Source organism: Ambystoma mexicanum, chromosome 2q (assembly GCF_040938575.1).
Source record: "Ambystoma mexicanum isolate Mex_15411 chromosome 2q, UKY_AmexF1_1, whole genome shotgun sequence".
Classification (NCBI taxonomy): Eukaryota; Metazoa; Chordata; class Amphibia; order Caudata; family Ambystomatidae; genus Ambystoma; species Ambystoma mexicanum.
The window spans coordinates 801,436,647-801,457,203 of NC_090924.1; positions in this window are offsets into that span (position 1 = coordinate 801,436,647).

A 20,557-nucleotide genomic window follows, 5' to 3' on the forward strand; every position below is an offset into this window, starting at 1 on the left:
GGACCCCACTAATTTGCATACTCCACCACGCTCTGCCAGAATGACATCTAACGCCATCCGGTTTTTGAGCGCTACCAATCTTATTGCTTTCTGTTCCAGTGTCATATTATAGAGTTTATCCGTGGTCCGGTTGATGGTTCTCTCCAGTACTCTTGCTAGCCCCCTAATATTTTCAGAATTTGCTATTTGTCCCCAAAATGGCACAACTGATTTTGCTATATCTCCCAAGATTTGCCCAGGGGTATCTCCATTCTCGTCCCGCCGTGGACGAGCCTTAGAAACTTCCAATGTACTAGCTATAAATATCCCAGGTAACAGGATCCCTAAATAACAGGTTCCCTGCCAATCCTTGGGCAACCAGGGAAATGCTGTACTACCGCAAACGAAATAGACAGGCCCCCCTACATACAAAGGCCTGTTCTCCCCGGTCAAATTTACAACATTCGCGCAACCTTCAAAATCTCCCATTGACCAGGTGCCATTCCTTTGTACACAGAAGGGAACTGAATCGGGGCTATGGTTAATAGAGTAGGAAGGAGGCACGGCATCCTTATTGCCTATCGGAGCCATTTTAAAGGAAATTAGAGTTTGGAAAGGAAGAGACAGTTTATCAGATGGCCTAACAGAAGCAACATTAGGCTTACTTCTATTTGCAAAAAGCGAGCATCCCAGGGGAGTCAATACACGTTTCTCAAAATCATTTAAATTAGTTCCATCAAAGTTCCCTGAGATGCTATCATTCCAACGGCCAAAGAATAGTGCTCTAAAAGAGGCATAGCAAGCAGTCGTTAAAGGTAAAGGGTAAATATACCATCCTAGCCCCTTGTTCCCATGTTGCTGTAAATGGGTGCAGATCCAGCAGTTGCTCTTATTAAAAATGGCATGCGTCAAATTCATTATTATCATTAAAGTGTTATTGTGATACTTTCGTCTATGCTGGGAGTCCCTAGGTGACAGAGTATGAAGGTGTACAGAGGGAGTCAGAGCAGTAGGTACAATTTCAATTGGTAACAGAGGCTCTAGAGGATACATTTCTTCAAAGTACCAGAGTCCCACGGCAGTGACTATACAAACCCCAATTATTATCATCACAACACAGCAATACGTTTTCGGGGCCCAGGCACATTGTTCATTGTCCGAGTTGGTCACCCCCTTATTTACAAGTCCAATATGAGCATTAGCGGTGGAGGTGGCAGACATCGTAGTTTTTCAATCGACGACCCCAATGTTCGTTGCTGGCGACACTACAGTCGCGTGACTTCTTAGTCCTTCCCCAACCCTAGCCAGCAGAATTCCTTTTTTTTTCCCAAAATTTTCCTTTGTAAGAACAAAAACTCTCAATGACTCTTTTCATTTCCAGATGCACAGGCAAAACCCGTGCCGTAGTTCTATTCTCTTCGTCGAAGGTCGTACCTGGTGGTTCCCGGTACTGCTTGATCCGGAAATAAGGTAACGTCACTTCCTGAGGGAAGCAACGTATCAGAGGTGACAGAAGTCGCAGAACTTGAAACAACGTTTTCCGGAAGTGACTTTTCCGAAGAGTGCGGAGACAAAATGGACGGTTCCCCAAGCTCCACGGGCTCAGAGAGATTCTCCGACACACTCAAAGCGCTATTTGCTACTCCAGGATCAGAGATTGTAGCATCAGCAAGGGGTTCTGCTCCTTCTGTAACGTGTGGCGTCAGGTGAGGAAGTTTCTTGACATGCGTCGCGTGGATCCAATGCTTCTTTCCAGCCACCCGCACTGCTGTCTGGGTGACCAACAGCACCTGGTAGGGTCCCCGCCAGCGAGGCGCGAGGCAGGAAGACCTTTCGTAGGCCTTCACCAGGACCCAACTTCCAGGCTGAATATTGTGTCCTGGGCCCGTAAACCGTACAGGTAAAGCTGATCGAACCTGATGATAAATGAAATACAGATTTTTAGTCAACTGGTTACAGTAGTCTGCAAGCAATACATTTTCAACATCTCTCAGTGCTTTAGGCTTTGGAAGATCCCAAATATTAGCAGGCCTCCCCATTACCACCTCGAATGGAGAGAGCCCAGTCTTAGTTTTAGGTGTGGTACGCATGGCTAACAACACAATAGGTAGGGCGTCGGCCATTTCAGTTTGGTGCCAGCCCATGTTTTAGCAAGCTTATTCTTTAGGATACCGTTATGTCTCTCTACCAACCCAGCGCTTTGAGGATGTCTAGCAGAATTAAATCGTTTTTCGATGTGTAATGCTGTGCATATCTGCAAGATTACTGCTGCAACAAAATGTGGACCGTTGTCCGACCAAATGACTCTTGGCAACCCAAATCATGGGAAGAACTCCTTTACCATAGTCTTCGCAGTGGTTATGGCAGTAGCATCCTTAACGGGGAAAGCCTCAACCCATTTACTAAAGGCACAAATGATCACAAGGACGTATTTTAGATTGTTACACCGTTCCATCTCAATAAAATCAAAGTGGATGACCTCGAAGGGGACAGAAGGAGGCCCAAAACTACCCCTTGGAGTTGCTGTCCCCTTCCCCACATTGTGCTGCAAACAAATCATGCAATTTTGGACATAATGCTGAGCGATTTTCAAACTTTTATCATTTACCCAGACTTTTTCTAACATTTTCGTGATCTGCTGAGCACACACATGCGTAGGACCATGTGCCATCTTAACCATCGTCAGCACATATGAATTAGGGAGCAACCATTTTCCTTCAGATGTGTCCACCCAACACCCATCTTCATCTAGTTACCCCATCCCTTCGGCCCACTTTTTAGACTCTTCTATTGTGGCATCTACTTGGATATCTCGTACAGACCCAATACCCTCATCCATTACATAGACATCTCTTGTTTCTCTTAGAGCATACATGTCTGTGCTAAGGTCTGTGGCCGTTTGCCTGGCTATCTGGTCAGCAAAAGCGTTCCCTTTTCCCACATCATCTATGACCTTACGATGCGCTGTGCATTTCATGATCGCTAACTGACTAGGGAGCGCGAGTGCCGAGAGCAATTGCCCTATCAGGGAGCCATGCTGAATCTTGGTCCCATGTGAGGTTAGGAACCCTCTTTCCGACCAGAGCCTCCCAAAGTTGTGAGCCACCCCAAAGGCATACTGGCTATCAGTATATATATTTACTGTACGCCTTTCGGAGAGTTCAGAAGCTCGGGTCAACGCTATAATCTCTGCGGCCTGCGCGGAGTTATGCGGAATTCTCTTAGTTTCAACAACCGTACTCAATGTAGTGACTGCATAAGCAGCTGTAGATGTACCATCCGGAAGTTTGAAGCAGGAGCCATCACAAAACAGCTCCCCTTCCGCATTATCCAAAGGAGTATCTATAAGGTCTATCCTGCCCTTTGTTTCCTGTTCAGTAATATACAGGCAGTCATGTGATTCTTCGTCACCGCAAACAGTATTTTGCGGGAAAGGTAGGAGTTCAGCCGGATTAAGAACACAACACCTCCTAATTTGAATGTGAGGGGCAAACAAAGTCAATTCATACCTCATCAGCCGTGCAGAGGTGAGGTGCTGTGTTTGGGTTTATTCAATAGTACATCTACAGAGTGAGGTACCATTAGGGTTAAATCATGGCCTAGGACCATTCCCTCACTCGGTTTTACAGACGCGGCAGCAGCAGCAACGGCTCGCAAACATTTTGGCAAAGCGCATGCGACAGGATCAAGGGCGGAAGAGTAGTAGCCGCACGGTCTATTCTTCCCTCCGTGTTCCTGTGTTAATACAGCCAAAGCGCATCCATCACACTCATGTACAAACAACACAAAGGCCTTATTGTAATTTGGAGTACCCAGAACCGGTGAAGAGCATAACGCGGTTTTGAGAAGCTCAAATGATCGTTGATGTTCCGACTTCCATGGCAGCGGCGAAGAAATGCCCTTCTTCGTCAAGGCCAACATCAGTTTTATCACTAGTGAAAAGTTCGGGACCATGTTCAGCCAAATGAATAAGCAACAATACAGTGCCTTCTTTACAAGCACTTTCAGAATCTGCAGCTAAAAGCAAGTCCTTGACATACTGAAGCAGTGTACAAGTAGATGGCAATTCAAGGGTGTCAAGCTGCTCTTTCAAAGCCCTACTATAAATGCTCGGACTTTCAGTATAACCTTGAGGTGCACGAGTAAATGTGAACGAGCGTCCCCCCAAGGTGAACGCAAACAAATATCTACTATCCTTGTGTATAGGAATACTGAAGAAAGCATTCTTCAGATCCACAACACTAAAGTGAGTAGCTGTAGCAGGGATCATGGTTAATATCGTTGTCACATCAGGCACAATTGGAAATTGTGGAGCGACAATTTTATTAATAGCGCGTAGATCAATTATGAAACGGAATGGGATTGCATTGTCGCATTTCATGTACACGGGTAAAATCGGACTGTTACATAAACTACCTGCAATCTCCTCAATCACCCCTCGATGCACAAAATCGGAAACAATGCACTTCAAAGCACACTCGCCCTCAACTGAGATTTTATATTGCAGAATGCGTGGTAGTTTAACTCCATGTTTCAAAACTATTTTAACGGGTTCAAACTGTAAACCCCCGACATCATTATTGTCAAATGCCCACAAACATTCCGGGACAACGCTAAATTCAGGAGGCAATGGTCGAGTCAGAAACTGAGAACTGGGAAGTTGCTGTGGTGAAATCGTCAGTCGCACTCCGTCAGAGGAACAATGAATCACTGCATTTAATTTCTATAACAGATTTAACCCCAGCAAATTCTCTCCACAGTTTGAAGTCAAGAGGAATGGACAGTGGTCCGTAAAGGGACCCAAAGAAACAGGCACCGGCGAAGAAACCGGACAAACAACTGGCGTGCCAGAAAACCCTACAGAAACATTAGTTTGCCCTGACAGTGGAATGTTTGGAACCCAAGAATGATCAATGGAGCACTTCTGTGCTCCAGTGTCTATCAAAAACTGATGTTTCCTATGACCTCTATCAGGGCCCCCCATTCCGAGGCGACCTCTAGGTCGTCTACCCATACTTCCAAATGTGTTGTTTGACCTCTGTCGAAGGACGGGCCACTGTGCATGCCAATGACCTTCCTGGCGACAATAGGCACATTGGTTAATATTCACAGGACCCAAGGGGATGTTCCCTTGCGGAACATACTGACCTCTGGTCTGTGAATTACCTCCTCTGGGATTTCTAACAATTTGCTGTAACAATACTTTAGTCTTCAAATCTCCTTTCCTCTTCTCGACTCTATCTTTTTCATTATTGACACGGTTCTCGTAATACTGAGCCATGTGCAAAACTTCGGATTGGGATTTCGCCTGCCAAGCGCTCTCAGAGGACATAATCTGTGACTGGATGTCAGGCAGCAATCCACACACAAATGTGTCCACAAACAACCTTTTCCCAGACTCTGTGCCCAAGTCTTGTCCACTGAAGTCAGAGAATACCTGTTCGAATCGATTAAAGAATTCGGTGGCTCCCTCAGATTTTCCTTGATCACAGGCCGTAAGCTTGTCCCAAATAATTCTTTTCTCAGGAATTATGGTTTTCAATTTTGCAACAATTCTATCAGGCCAAGTGAGTATTACTTGAGGTGGTTTCTCACCAGCTGGTCTTTCCCCATCAAGCCTAGTTATGTTAGCCCACGTATCTCCCAACCCATGCACATCGTCTATTGTTCGAACCTGCTTCCATAAATCTACGGGCAGGAGTACAGGGAAAAACAAGTCAATATCACTTAGGGTGAACACAGAGGACTGCAACACAGACTCTATCTCTTTGTAGAATCCTGTTGGATTTTTCCTAATATCAGGAATTGATTGTCTAATAGTGTTCACTTCCTGTCATGAAAACGGGACGTGAACAAACTGTGATGCATAATGTGCAGGAATGTTCACAGCAACTATATTATTTGCAGGATCAGCCGCAATTTCAACCTTTGGGACAAATGTCGGAGGAACCTCTCTCATAGGCAACTGAGATGTAGGTAATTCCGATCGCTTACTAAGCAACAGAGCCAGGTTGAGCGCTAAGGCAGTCGAAGAAGTGTCGGGCGAAAAAGCCCTCTTACAAATACCCAATAACTCTGTAGGACAACTAACCTTCTTCCTTACACATTCATCCTGCAGGTACTGCACCATTACCTGAATCACCTTCCTCTGCATTTCTACTGTATACTGACTATACGTGTCATACACTTCATCTGGCGGTATCGATGAATCCAAGATCCATCGAATCGCATCTTTTGTACAGATTCGTACTTCCTCAGATGCCGATTTACGACACGGAAGGAATCGTTTCTGCACATACATACTGTCGTCTTCATCATCCTCATCCCGCAATTTTTATAAGTCCCTCCTATACTCAAATAACCTCTCGACATGACCATGTACTTTCTCCTCAGTGTCCCTTGAAAGCGCTAGAGTATTCAGATCCCTCAACCCTTGTGGGAGATCTGCATTCTGTAATCTACCCCACATTACACATAAATGAGTCCCCAAACCTTAAATAAAAACATTTTTCTCGGGAAAATTGTCCATATTTGAATGTGGAAAAAACATTAGCTCGATCATCTCTCTCCATACAATGCTTAGCCCATGCAAACAATTCCCGTTTCTTTTCTGCAGAGACAGTATTTCGAGTGACAATCTTTGACCCCGCACCCTGATCAACTACAGTCGGTACAGAACCACTTGGGAGCGGAGGTGCTGGCAAATTCAATGGAGGTGTGACTATCGGCGCAAGGCGAAGAGGTGATAGAGTAGGTGGAGGAACAACAACTGGAGGAATAGGAACAATAGGTTGTACAGGGGGAACAGGAATAACAGCAGGAATAACAGCAGGAATAGGCAGAGCACCAGGGAGAGGATCATACGGAGGTGGCGCAGAGGCACCAGGCCTTCGTTCGTTTAACAATTTGTCAATAAATTCTTCGGAAACATGAAAATCTTTAGAGGGATAGATTTTCTGGATACCGAGTGAGAAAGCCCTATCCATATTCTTGACTGACTCTGAATGTTTTTCCTTATCATACAACAACGCCTTTTCAACATTCGTTTTATGATGGCGTGCATGTTTATCCCTACTTTTAAGCTGCTGCAACGCTTCTTTTTTCCAATTCTGCAAAACATCAAATGCTGCAGGTCTGGCCTTCTTCTTTAACAAGACCGATTCTAGGTATTCAATACGGGGGATCTCGAAACTACCATTGATTGGCCACTGAAATTCGGAAGCATGTCTGGTTTGTCTGTGCCAAATATCATTAAATACTATACTTCCAATGCCATTCTTACAGTACATAGTACACACCGGCGACCCCTCCTGTGGTGCCGGGCATCTAAATTCCAAAGATTGTCGATCGCTGCAGAACAGTGCCTTAAAGCAGCTAGACAATTTCCCAGGCATTTCACAAAAAATTGGTGTTACCTGGTCAATAATTGTGTCTGCAGATACAATACGCCAAATTCAAATTGTCAGGGTTAAATTAAGAGTCGGGTCACGACTTCACCTGACCAAACCTAAGGAGGACTGTACGGTTTACCAAAGAACTTACCTAACGAATTTTACCTTGTGTTTGGTGGTTTCGACAAATCTGCCCGCCTCAAAAATGGACCCTCGTCAAGATGCCGTTTCAGACCACACGACAATCGTCCAAGGATCGGATCGTGCAGCGCTGCCGAGGTATCGCGTCTCGTTCGGTCGGGCCCGCAGTATCACACTGTCCGATCCCGGTTCGATAGCCTGCGTCAACCTTCAATGATCCGGCATCAATCTTGAGGGTCCCTATTCGGGCGCCAACTGTGAAAACAGAAAAATAATATGAGGCCGGGAAGCCCAAAAGGAAACACACCAACACAGGTTACAAAGAAACATACAAGTACTTTATTTCAAGCTACAATAGTTACCAAGTCAACTGACAAACGGATAGCTATTTGGCTCTCAGTATAACATAACGAACTTCAACGAGGGTTCGATGTGTTCAGTGAGAGACCGCACATTGGAATACCCGGGCCATTTATACAATTTGTCCAGCCCTTTGCCAACCCTCTTGCGGGTTAACCATTCTGTGAAATACAATACTGGTCTAGGGTTCCTTGCCAGGTCAACCTTTAATATATGCATTTTTGATTAGTTTCACTGATATAAGTAGTACATTTACATATAGGTCAACAGTAGGACAAGGTCTCAGTTCACGACCCCGACAAGTAGCCTGCCGGCATATTAATTATTCAGCTGTGCGGAGGTCACAATGGCCAGAATCTATTCGAAATGTTATTCGGCCTCCATTTTGATGTTCAGGGTGACTTCTATATAACAAGAGAACCTAAAATGGCGGCTTGATTCAAGATGGCGGCTTACATTGATTTGTCTGAGGTCAAGACCTTGCAGTGGAGTTTGTTCGCGCATGATGTTTAGACAACTTGGCGTAGGCCAATATACATATAACTATTACAATAGGAGGCATAATATTATTTCTATTCCGACATCATGATAACCTTATTTCTGGCAGGTGGCCTCATGAACTTACAAACTCTCAAAGACTGTCCACAGATTTGTATTAGAATGTTTAAGGGGGGTCCAACTAATGGGCCACCCTCTCTATGGCTCCCTCCACCGTAGTGCATGAGTCCGTAATCCCCAAAGTGATGGTCACTATAGATTGGTACCTTTTACTGTATACTGTTTTCTCTGGCTAGCGTAAGGGCCTAAAGGCAGAAGCCATATCTGTTTGTCACCCTCTGGGACTGCACATGGCAGCCATAAGTCTCACCAGCTATAAAATGATGCTGTTAACATTGTGCCAGACACAGACACTCTGCTTCTTACAGTCTCTCCTTCGCTCGCTCCCTCTCTTTCTCTGTCCTTCTTGTGTCCTCCTCTCTCTCCTTCTTTTCCTCCTCTGTTCCTCCCGTCTTCACATACGCTCTCTTTACTTAGTCTCTTACCCTTTCTTAGCCTCTAACCTTTCTAACCTCTAACCTTTCTCCTCACCCTCTCCATACATTTCAATAGACTATTTTCCTCACCTCTTATTACACCCCACTTCTCACCTCTCACTACACCCCTCTTTTCAGCTCTCAGTGCACCACTCTTCTCACCTCTCACTAGACTAAACATACAGCTGTCTCTCAGAAATTCTTCAGCAACACTGTGCTTCAATTCTGCCACCAACTTCACTCGTCTGCCCATCTTCCACCTGGCCTCTCAGTCAACCTCTACACCCCACTCTGTCTCTCATTTACTCCTCTTTTATACTGTGTTCCTTCTGGTTCTGTGTTCCCCCCAGTTCTGCCCAGTCTCTGTGAGCCAAAATGTCCTTGTCTTTTCCACATGGTCTGGTTTTTAGGTGAAAATCTTTCAAAGAAAATCTAAGCCACTCCTCCTTTTTTAGAATGGTTTATTTGATGTCTCTAATGTTCTGGTAGCAGCTAGGGGCCCTGGCTGCTGGTTCTCCCTTTGGCTTCCTACATATGTTGCCAATTCAGTGTTGGGAGTGTTTCTGTTTCTCTCCAGTTCCCCTGTAGTCTCTTCTCACTCCCAGTTAGTTTTAAATTGCCTCATCATTTGCCTGGCATAGGCTGGGTTGGTAGGTTGACTTTTGAGTGTCTCATTTCTGTTTGGCAAGGAAATACCAAGGCGATTCATTGTCTGTTCTTCATTGCATTCTCCTTGCTCCAGTCGGGTTCTTTTTTCGTTACTCCAAGGTGCCTCCTGGTAATTTTTGCCCTAAAACAGAGAAGAAAGAACAATGGCCAGAACAGAACTGGGAGACATTATATGACATAGGGTGGTAACATTGGTAGCATGCATGGCACACAAGCGGATAACAGAGACTGGACCCCTCCAACTCCCTTTCACCACTTTTGGGAGGTGTCTCTGGTCACACCTGAAAGGGTCATGATCCTAACACTGTCACACACCTCTACCCTTTTGACAAAGCCCCCTCCTCTTTTAGCTAGCTATCTAACTTCCCCCAGATGTTGTTTGGGAGCCTCTCTCCTGCCCAATCTTTATGCTTCCGGGTGATCTGTGGAACTTGCCATAGAGGTCTTTTGGGACAATGGTAGGAGATATGCCCCATGCCCTCACAGGTATAGCATCTGGTTGTTTGGTGCACCCAAAAGTTATGGTTGGTACCATACAGCTTAGTTCCTCATGATACAGCGATTCCAGCCATTTCCTGAATCTGGGGAACCTACTGCCCTATACCAGAACATCTGGGAGGATCAGCATTAGGAGGACCTTGCTGTTCTATAAGTCAACCAGTCCCATTGAATACAACAGGTGTACACATTATCTGTTATCACATCCTCTTCTCCACTCTCAGGCTTCTTTTCAAGTTCTCTCTGTGGAGGCACGTTTGCTGGGGCTGATCTTGGTCTTCAGGCTTCTCTGTTCTACTGCAGCACCTCATGGTCACTGCTACCTTCTTTCTGCTCAATGTATGTTTTGTGCTGCTTTTTAGTGCCTGCTTTAAAAATCGAATTTAGGTGTGCCTTTGAACCTGTACGGTGTATGTTTTGTGCTGCATTTTAGTGTTCAGCAAATCTGGGTTGCAACCCTGTGCATATTTTGTTTAAAGCGCCTCTTCCTTCTGGGCCTGTCTGGCTGCGAGTCCCCCTGGTGAGTTAGTTATGCATTGTGCTGTTCCTCTTTCTGGCTCTTTCCCTCTCCCTTTCTCCCCACTACATGGCTCTCTCCACCTCCCCTATCAATGTTAACTGCTACTCTATTACCTTTCCTATCTCTCCCATGAAGTCTGGAAGAAATAAGCAAAAAATGCCCTCCTGAACTCTAATTCAGGCCTACCTATTGCTGAAGCCTATGTCAATGCTACTTCTAGGCAGACTGTCACTGACATCTTCTTTTCTGTCCCTTCCCCTAATCTATGGACTCCCCACCAGGTCTGCACTCTCTCCCCTGTTTCCTCTTCTCCCATTAATGGCAGAACTGGATTGGAAGTACTCTTGATATTCTTATAATCATCTAGGTGCATCATTAATGTCTATCACAATGGCACTGTCGTGGCCAAAGGTTCTCAACCTACTCTTCTCTTTGACCAGTGCCTGCCCTTGCTCATTAACTTTCTCTCTTCTCCTGCTATCCCTCCTTCCTCCTCTTCTCTAACCTCTCCATCACCACCGACGGGAGTACTATGCCCCTGTCCCCCCCTCGGAAAATTTCAAAGGTGGCAATCAGCTTCACTTAGCTACTCTGAATGCCTGTTCTTCTTTCACACACTCCTCTGACATCTGTCTCCTTCTTGAAGACTTTGACCGCAACATCATCGCCTTTAACTAGACGTGGCTCAATGCATGCTGTCACTGTTCTTGACACTATCCTTCCTGAGGGCTACAAAATCCTCTTCCAACCCAGACCCAAAAGGCCAGGAGGTGGAGTGGCCTTGATTTTCCCTGAGTGGATCCCTGCTTCTATCATAACTACTCAACCCTACTCCTCTTTTGACTGCCTCGTCCGTAGGCTTGGGGTCTCACCTACTCTCCCTCTTGATAGCATTTACAAGCCCCCTGGTCCTATTCCTCTCTTCCTCTCTGAATGGGCTGTCCTAGCCCCCTCCCTGTCAACCTCTTCCTCCAAACTCCCCCTCCTTGGTGATTTCAATATTCACCTCAACTCCCTTGAACCAGCCACCTCGCAGTTCTGTGTCCTCTGTGACTACCTCTCTCTCAATATTCTTCCTTCCGGCCCAACCAACTCGGCCAGACACACCCTGGACGCCCTCCTCTCGGGTGAAATCCCTATCTCTAACCCCGTCACCACCTCCCTCTCCTGGTCTGATCACTCTCTCCTCTCCTCCCACTCTTCCACCTTCACCCCCGACCCTTACTTCTGACACTCCCTCGCCAACCTGCACCTCGCCATCTCTAATATCTGACATCCTTGACCCTGCCATGAGGATCCACCTAAAACCTGGCTCCAAGAGTAACGGCTGGTATGACTCTGATCTAGCATCTCTGAAATATGAGTGCAGAATTGCTGAACTGAAATGGCAGACAATTGGCTTAAGCTCTGGCAAACTGACCTGCCGCTGGCTCCAACGGCAATATCGTTTCTCTATCCTCAACAAGAAAAGGGCCCACATCCAAGCCTGCATCTCAAGAGTCACTAACAACATGGCTGAACGTTTAAAAAACTGTAAGGAACTCGCCAATCTAACTGCAGTCCAGCTCTCTCCTTCCCTCCCAGACTCTCTGCACTACATTGGCATCCCATTTCTCAATTAAAACCCAGGGCATCCTGTCCTCACTCTCCTCCAGTCCATCTCCATTTCTGCTCCAGTTATCCTGCCTCCCTTGGCTCCCCTCCATGAAAACTGCTCGCCTGAACACCTGTGAAAGATATGCTTGCATATCTTGACTCTAACTCTCCTTTGCCTTTGACACGGTCAACAATTCTATCCTCATAAAACTACTCTGTGATAACCTCGGCATCACGGAGTGGGCACTGGAATGGCTGACCTCTTTCATCACCAATCTCCCTTCCCAGTTGCAACTGGGCCTGTTTTCTTCCGCCGCCACACTCTTGACCTGCTCAATCCGATCACTGTGGCTCCTCAATATCTATCTTGCCCCTTTGGCTCACATGATCTTCTCCTTCTCTCCTCATTTCCAATGCTGTGCCTATAAAACATAGCTTACCTTCAAACCTCCCTTCACTACCTTTTCTTCCTCCTCCCTCATCCCCACTGTCTGAACTCCCATCCAGGCATGGTACGCAACTAACGATCTCTGTCGTAATGCCAAAAAGGCAGAGATCTTTCTCCTGGGACACCTGTACCATGCTTTCATCCTACACTCTGGTCTCCCTCCTGGGGCCCTCTACTCTCACTATCTCTCACTATCTTGTGAGGCCAAAAACTTTGGGGTCATCTTCGACTTTGCTCTCTCCTTCACCCCTCACATCTTGGACCTAGCCAAGAAAACCCACTTCCAGCTTCAGCTGCTCCGAGGCATTCCCCCTTTCCTCACCTTCCCCCTAAAGCTCAATGTCTCCAGACCTGTGGTCCTCTCTAGGCTGGCCTACTGCAACAGCCTCATCCTCAAAGCCCCTCCATCTCCTCCCTATGCCCCTTTCAGTTAATCCAGAATAGGGCTGCAAGACATATGGCTGGCCTCAAGACCATGGACCATTTATTTAGGGCAGCTTTTGATTACCCGGACATTATCAAATAATCCTAAAATCGTTTTTAATTATCACTGTTTCTATGACTATCATAGAAACATGAATAAAGTCTCATTGCACTCAGCTTGATTTTGCACATGAAACGTAGGTCACACGATTAAACAGCTCAATACCATACCCAAGAAATGGAGCATCGCCTTGCATCAGAGGGACGTTACATGATACTATGCATTTACTATGGTATTAAAATGACAATTTTGTCTGACACATATGTATATTTAGAAGGTTTAGTGCTGGAGACCCTGCATCCTGCCCCTTCAAAGAACAGATGCTGGTCCCAAATATAATTGCAATGCTGCAGTCATGCTATCCCTATGCAAATGTTTGAGGACTGCATCATACAGCATTTTGGAGTAAAATGCTATATAAACATACTAAATACAATAATAAATGCAATCACGGCATTCTATTTTAGTAATACTTGCTCAGTGCAATACAAATTGATGCACACCTTACTCCACAGCTCTCTAGAACCTCTGTCAAATGTAACTATACCCCAGGGCAGTATACATGTTTGTTTTTAGGAGTGTCCTGTCTTACTCACATGCCTCTTATGGGTGGACAGTGGGATATTGGCCCTGGAAACATCTTTTACATAAAAAAAGAAAGAAGGGACATTATATGATGTTTAGATTAACTCTTATTTAAGTGTAACATTATTATTTAATTGAATTAAACATAACATTAACTGAGAAAAAAGCATACATGTTCATAGAAACATAATAGAAACATTGCCTAATATATGTTAAAGACAAACACTTTGGAGTTGAGACATCTTGGGCCTGATTTACAAAAGCATTTTAGAATGGCACAATTCCATTAAAAAACCTTTTGTAAATCAGGCCCATGCACAAATAAATGTTATTGGCTTGACACAAAAACCTAGAATTTACCATTGGTAACTAACAGCTTCTTTGTTAACCCCTTAACTGACAATACCCCCCCCCCCCATGCCAAGGCCTTTTTTGGTGATTTTCGGTATTTCGCCATTCAATCCCTTGTAACTTTTTTGTTACTGGAGATATCTCGGCCACATTTGGCCACTTTTTTCCCCACATGTAGGCGGTCATAATCCTAGTTTGCTGTAGGGAGATGAGATAAAATAACCAAAAAAGGAGAAAATGTTGGGTTTTTCCTGAAAATGACAATAAAATGATGTACAAAGAAGCATGTGTTTTTTTCCTTGTAAGTGCTAGGAACAAATGGTTTGCTGTGCTGAATTCCCCATTTTCCAGGCTTTCATGAACAGGTTGAGGGGAAACCAAAAAAAACATATTTTAATATGGTTACCAGCCATTTTGTGAGAGGTAGGCGATTTTGCCCTTTCTTTCCAATAGGACATGCATGGACAAAATGGAAGAGAAGGGTAGGAAAGCTGAATGACAAGACAGAAAGGCATACATTTCTGAAAAGTAGACAAAATTCCAAGTTGAGGAAGCAGTGATTTGCGCAGGTCAGGCAACAACTATGGAGGGAACAATTCCATAGTTTGGGGAAAAATCGGGAAAATGACAGAAACCAAGTTATGTGGTGAACATGGTTGGCCCGTTAAGGCAATGGCTTCTGTGATATTTGAGACAAACAATGCTCTGCTACATTCCCCTGACTCTTCCAGTTAGGAAATCACACATTTTTGGTAATGTTTCACAAAACAAGTAATTCCACAAGCCAAAAACAGAGCCATGGTACACAGGATTTGTATGCTTACGGCCTAAACAGACATACTTGGCATGTGTAGATAAGGAAAACAAATGTGATGAGGAAGGGTACGCATACATTTTTTGAAAGAGCACATCAGAGCTTTTGAACGGTAGATGACTTGTGCAGGTTACAAAATTGTATAGTGCCGAAAGCAACGACTACATGTAGGTCACATTTGGGAAATGAAAGGGTTGTGTGACAAAGTGCAAAAGCAAATGGGTTGAAACGTTATGAAAACCACAGAAACACAACAAATGTTGTACCTTCCTGCATTCCCGCAGGTGTCCCGATGAAAACAGTACCTCACATGTGTGGGTGCACCTACCTGGGCACAAAGGGAAAAGGCTAAACCACTGGTAACCCCAAGTCTTTCGCCAAAAGCAGATTTTGAGGACTTTTGCTCTTGTGGACAACCTACAGTTTTGGGCATGGGGTGTCACAGCCACCAAGGAAAACAGGGAACCCCATACATTTCCAAAAAGAGGACACATGTGGGAATCTACAGAGGTCTGACTTGCAAAAATCACCCCAGAATTTATCTCCCACAAACCCCTGTAAAGTCATGAATTTGGCAAAAAAAACACAATTTTCAGACATTGCACTCTGCCTGCCACTGAAACACACTGCCAACAACACATGTCCTACTTTCCTGCGTTCCCACAGTTGTACCGATGAGAACGGTACCTCACATGTGTTGGTGCACCTACCTGGGCGCAAAGGGAAAAGGCTAAACCACTGGTAACCCCAAGTCCCTCGGCAGAGCAGATTTTGTGGGATTTTGCTCATGTGGACAACCTACAGATTTGGGCCAATGGTGTCGAAGCAACCAAGGAAAACGGAACCCCATGCATTTCTGAAAAGAACACACCCGTGGGAGTCCACAGAGGTCTGACCTGCGCAAATTTCCCCAGAATGTATTACCCACAATCCCCAGCAAAATCCAAAATTTGGCTGAAAAAATTTTCAGACATGTCTCTCTGCCCACCGAAACGCACCACCAACACCACATGTCCTACCTTCCCCCGTTCCCACAGGTGTTCCGACAAAAACGGTACCTCACATGTGTGGGTGCACCTACCTGGGCGCAAAGGGAAAAGGCTAAACACTGGTAACCCCAAGTCTTTCGGCAGAGCAGATTTTGCAGGATTTTGCTCATGTGGACAACCTACAGATTTGGGCCTATGGTGTCGAAGCCACCAAGGAAAACAGGGAACCCCATGTATTTCTGAAAAGAAGACACCTGTGGCCTACCTTCCCACAGGCATCCCGCTGAAAATGGTATCTCACCTGTGTAGGTACACCGACCTGGGTGCAAAGGGAAAAGGCTAAACCACTGGTAACCCCAAGTATTTCAGCAGGGCAGATTTTGAGGAATTTTGCTCTTGTGGACAACCTACAGATTTGGGCCTAGGGTCTCAAAGCCACCAAGGAAAACAGGGAACCCCATGCATTTCCGAAAAGAAGACACCCATGGTAATCCACAGAGGTTTTACCTGTGCAAATCGCCCCAGAATTTAGTACCCACAATCGCCGGCAAAGTACAAAATTTGGTGGAAAAAACTCAATTTTCAGACGTTTCACTCTGCCCACCCACCAAAACACACTGCCAAAACCTACTTGGGTGCAAAGGGAAAAGTCTAAACCACTGGTAACCCCAATTCTTTCAGCTGAGCAGATTTTGTGGGATTTTGCTCATGTGGACAACCTACAGATTTGGGCCTAGCTGTAAAAGTAGATATATTTCGCTTTATGATGTTGGCCTAAGCACATCCACATACACATTGAACATACACAATGTACCACGCCATCACAGTGTTCAGAAATGCCATCTTGGCTGCTTTACTCTTATTTCCAAGCTTTCATTCCTGAACGCTATGAAGGCTCGCAGAAACCCTTCTTTGGAAGCTTCCCTGAAACGTGGCCCACGCTGGAATACTCACAATTACTCAGCATTCCAGAACGCGATGAAGGCTCGCAGAAACCCTGCTTCGGAGGCTTCCCTGAAACCTGGCGCCATGCTGGAATGCTCACAATTACTCAGCACGCTGAACTCTGCAATAGAGAACCTTGAAGCATTGGCACAAACATAGTTAATCTGTAAATTAGGTGCCATCCTGTCTTTACTGACTGTCTTGTTTCCACAATTAATAGTGAACGTGCTCCAGACTATCGAAGCACGATTTACAGCATATTCTGTTCCTCGACTGAACAAACTACTGAGTAGACATGCAGAGTGACCTTTTAGCTTAGTAAAACATTGATAAAGTAGCGCAAAGAATGTTACCTTGTACTGAAGAACACAATATCATCCTAAACCCTTTCTTGCTTTGCTTCCCAGACAGTAAATAGTCTGCAGGGTATCATGGATTGTTCAAGCACATGTTACCATGGAGAAATTGCCCATGTACATGGGTCTTAGGTCACCAGTAATTATCACGTGATGAGCTAGCATCGATTTGACATGATATTGCAGAAATGTATATAATATACAGATGCCTACAAATCGGGGGTCACTTTCTTATGCTTGTATGCCTTGCATTTGTAAAGTTGGTCTGTACACAAGTACGAATAAACTGTTGTTTATACCTTTGTTTCCTCGCTGCTGATGTGTCTTTGTTGCCTTACAGTAGCCTCCTATTTTCAGTTTGACAAAATGGCACCCAACGTGGGCTCTTGCGACCAGGACCCATCGATTGGCGAGGACGGAGTGGACGGATTGATATCCGTAGTATCGGGCACCCCTACGCATCTTGAGACGCGAATCCTCAGCAGTCTGCTGCTTATGGTCTTTGGACGCATGCTTCGCCTAAAGGTCCTGTGGCAAGAGATTCGGACTCAGAACTTTTTGGGAAGATGGCCAGCCACGACAAGTTGACTGAGAGATCTCTCTTTTGGAAATCAGGTGAATCTGTTTGAAACTGACTGGTGTGCTCCCTGTCATCCTGTTGGGCAACACTTTGAATCAAATGATTTGGAACATACGCAACTGGCGCCACCACCAGGGTTGCTGGCGTACGATATGTTTGTGAAATACGGTATATGAGCTGTAGTGTGTAATATTTCTTGGCATTATCAAACCAGACATGAACCAGAACTTCAGTGGCCGAAATTGGACAGTTTTGAGATAGCGAGAATTTGATATCTGGACACTATATTGTTGCAGAAGAAGGCAAGGCCGGCAATATTTGACAATGTTAGGGATTGGAGGAAGGAAGCAATGCAACGTTTTAGAAGCAGAGAGAGACAAGCACGTAAAAATATTACACAAGTTGGCAAAGCATTAGCACATGACCAGCAGAAATAGGAAGAGGCCATGAGAAAAAATGATTGATGTTTTCAATTAGAAGTGCAGAAAATATGTCTGTCCCAAGATTTTCATACATCCAATGAATTAATGAATACATTACTGCATGAAAGGAGAACATCTCCTACTTCACCGCCTCCATATGTATCACTGCAACCACAGCCGTCAGCACCACAAGTGCAACCAACACTGCCTGCACCAGCTACACTGCCTGTAGTTCTCCCTTACCTCCCAGTGCACACAATTTACTTCTGCTTTCATTACTGACCACTTCTAGCACTCCATTGTTGACACATGATGATACTGTTGACGATCAAAGAATTGTAACTCGTAGTACGATAGCATTTGCGCGACAGAAGGAATTACGGGATTGGGCAGGAAAGTACATAGAAGGGGTCAACGAAGCAGTGACTTTGCATTCTCTACCCAACTATGGGGGTATTCCAGAGCAAAAGGTTTTGATAGAACGATGGGATTGTATTTAGCAGAGGTATGGGGTGATTTGACTGACTCCACAGTACCAGTAATGGTTGAATATTTACAAGACAAAAGTTTGAAAAAGAATTTGTGCTGTCCTGCTGACATTATGATAATTTATAAAAGTGCATTTTCCGCTGACACCGCACTAACTTCATTGCCACTTGATTTAGCTTTGCTCCTTAATAAACGTTTGAACATTCCCACAATACAATTACCTATGAGAGAGGTTCCTCCAACTCTTGTCATGAAGGTAGAAACACATGTGATAGCACCTGCCACGACTATACCAGCCCATTATATTTCTCAATCTGTTCACATCCCCTTTTCAAGACACAAAGTAAATACACTTAAACAATCAATTCCATATATTCGAAAGAATCCTACAGGATTTTACAAAGAAAGAGAGTGTTTCGAATTCATCATTTTTCACCTTAGGGGATATTGACCTATTGTTCCCTGTAATTTTGCCGACAGATTTATGTAAATAAGTTAGGAGTATAGATGATCAAGCTGCTATGGGAGATACTTGGGTTGCCCTGGAATTAGCTGATAGATCTAGGAATGCTGGAGAAAAGCCGCTGCATTACATATTAATGTTACCAAACTATATTGTTACTAAACATAAAACCTTAGTGCCTGAAAAGAGAATCATTTGGGATGAATTCACTAAATGCATGCAAGTCAAAACAGAAAGGGCAACTGAGTTCTTTAATAGATCTGAACAAGTGTTTTTAGATTTTAGTGGTCAGGATTTGAGTAAGGAGTCATTTGTCGACAAAGTTATGCAAGGATTATTGCCGGACATTCAGTCACAAATCACTGCTTCTGAAAGTGCATTGCAAGCTAAATCTCAGTCAAAAGGTCTGCATATGGCTCAGTATTACGGAAATAGGGTAAATAATGAGAAAGAGAAGATAGAGAAAAAGAAAGAAGATTCAAAGACTAGGCTACCACTGCAACAGATTGCTAGAGGACCACATGGTGGGAATAATGGAAATAATGGCAATACACAGTCAAGGAATCTGTTATTGCACAAATAGGGCCCGAACATGCAAACCAGTGTGCCTATTGTAGACAGTAGGGTCATAGAAGGGCACAGTGTCTGACCCTCCAGCAAAGAGCAGTGAATGGAATCATTGGTAGAAGACCACTGAGAGCACGCAATGGCCTGCCTGTTTTGAATAGAAATTGGTATACATCCTGTCCTCACTCTCCTCCCATCACCTCCCCCCCTCTATTCCCTACCCATCCTCTGGCCCTTCTGCAGCCACCCCTCCTCTCTCCTTCTCTGCCTTTCCCCTTTTTTCTGCTGATGAGGTTTCGAGACAAGTCCGATCTATGAAAGTCTCGTCAGCACAGGTCCACCCCTGCTCCTCCAAAACTATTAAGGACCACATTGACTCCTTGGCTCCTGCCCTTGCTGGCTTCTGCAATCACTCCTTTGCCTCTGGAGTCTTCCCATCCCCTCTCAAGCACTCCCTTGTGCACCCCCTTCTTAAGAAACCCTCTTCCGACCCGTCCTGCCCAGCTAACTATAGCCCTATCTCTATCACTCCTTTCCTTGGCAAGCTCCTGGAGAAACTTGCCATCTCCCAGCTTAATCTTCATGCTGAATCTGTTGGTAGCCTTCACGACCATCAGTCTGGCTTCAGAGCTGCCAGAAGCACGGAAACTGCTCTCCTGAACATCCGTGAGGACCTGCTATCAAACCTTGACTCTAACATTCCATGTGTTCTCATTTTACTTGATCTCTCTTCTGCCTTTGATACTGTCAACCATACCATCCTGCTCAACCGTCTCTGTGATAACCTGGGTATCACTGGTCTGGCTCTGGCTTGGCTGACCTCTTTCCTCTCAAATCGGCCCTCCTAGGTCCAACTGGGGTCTTTCCTGTCTGACA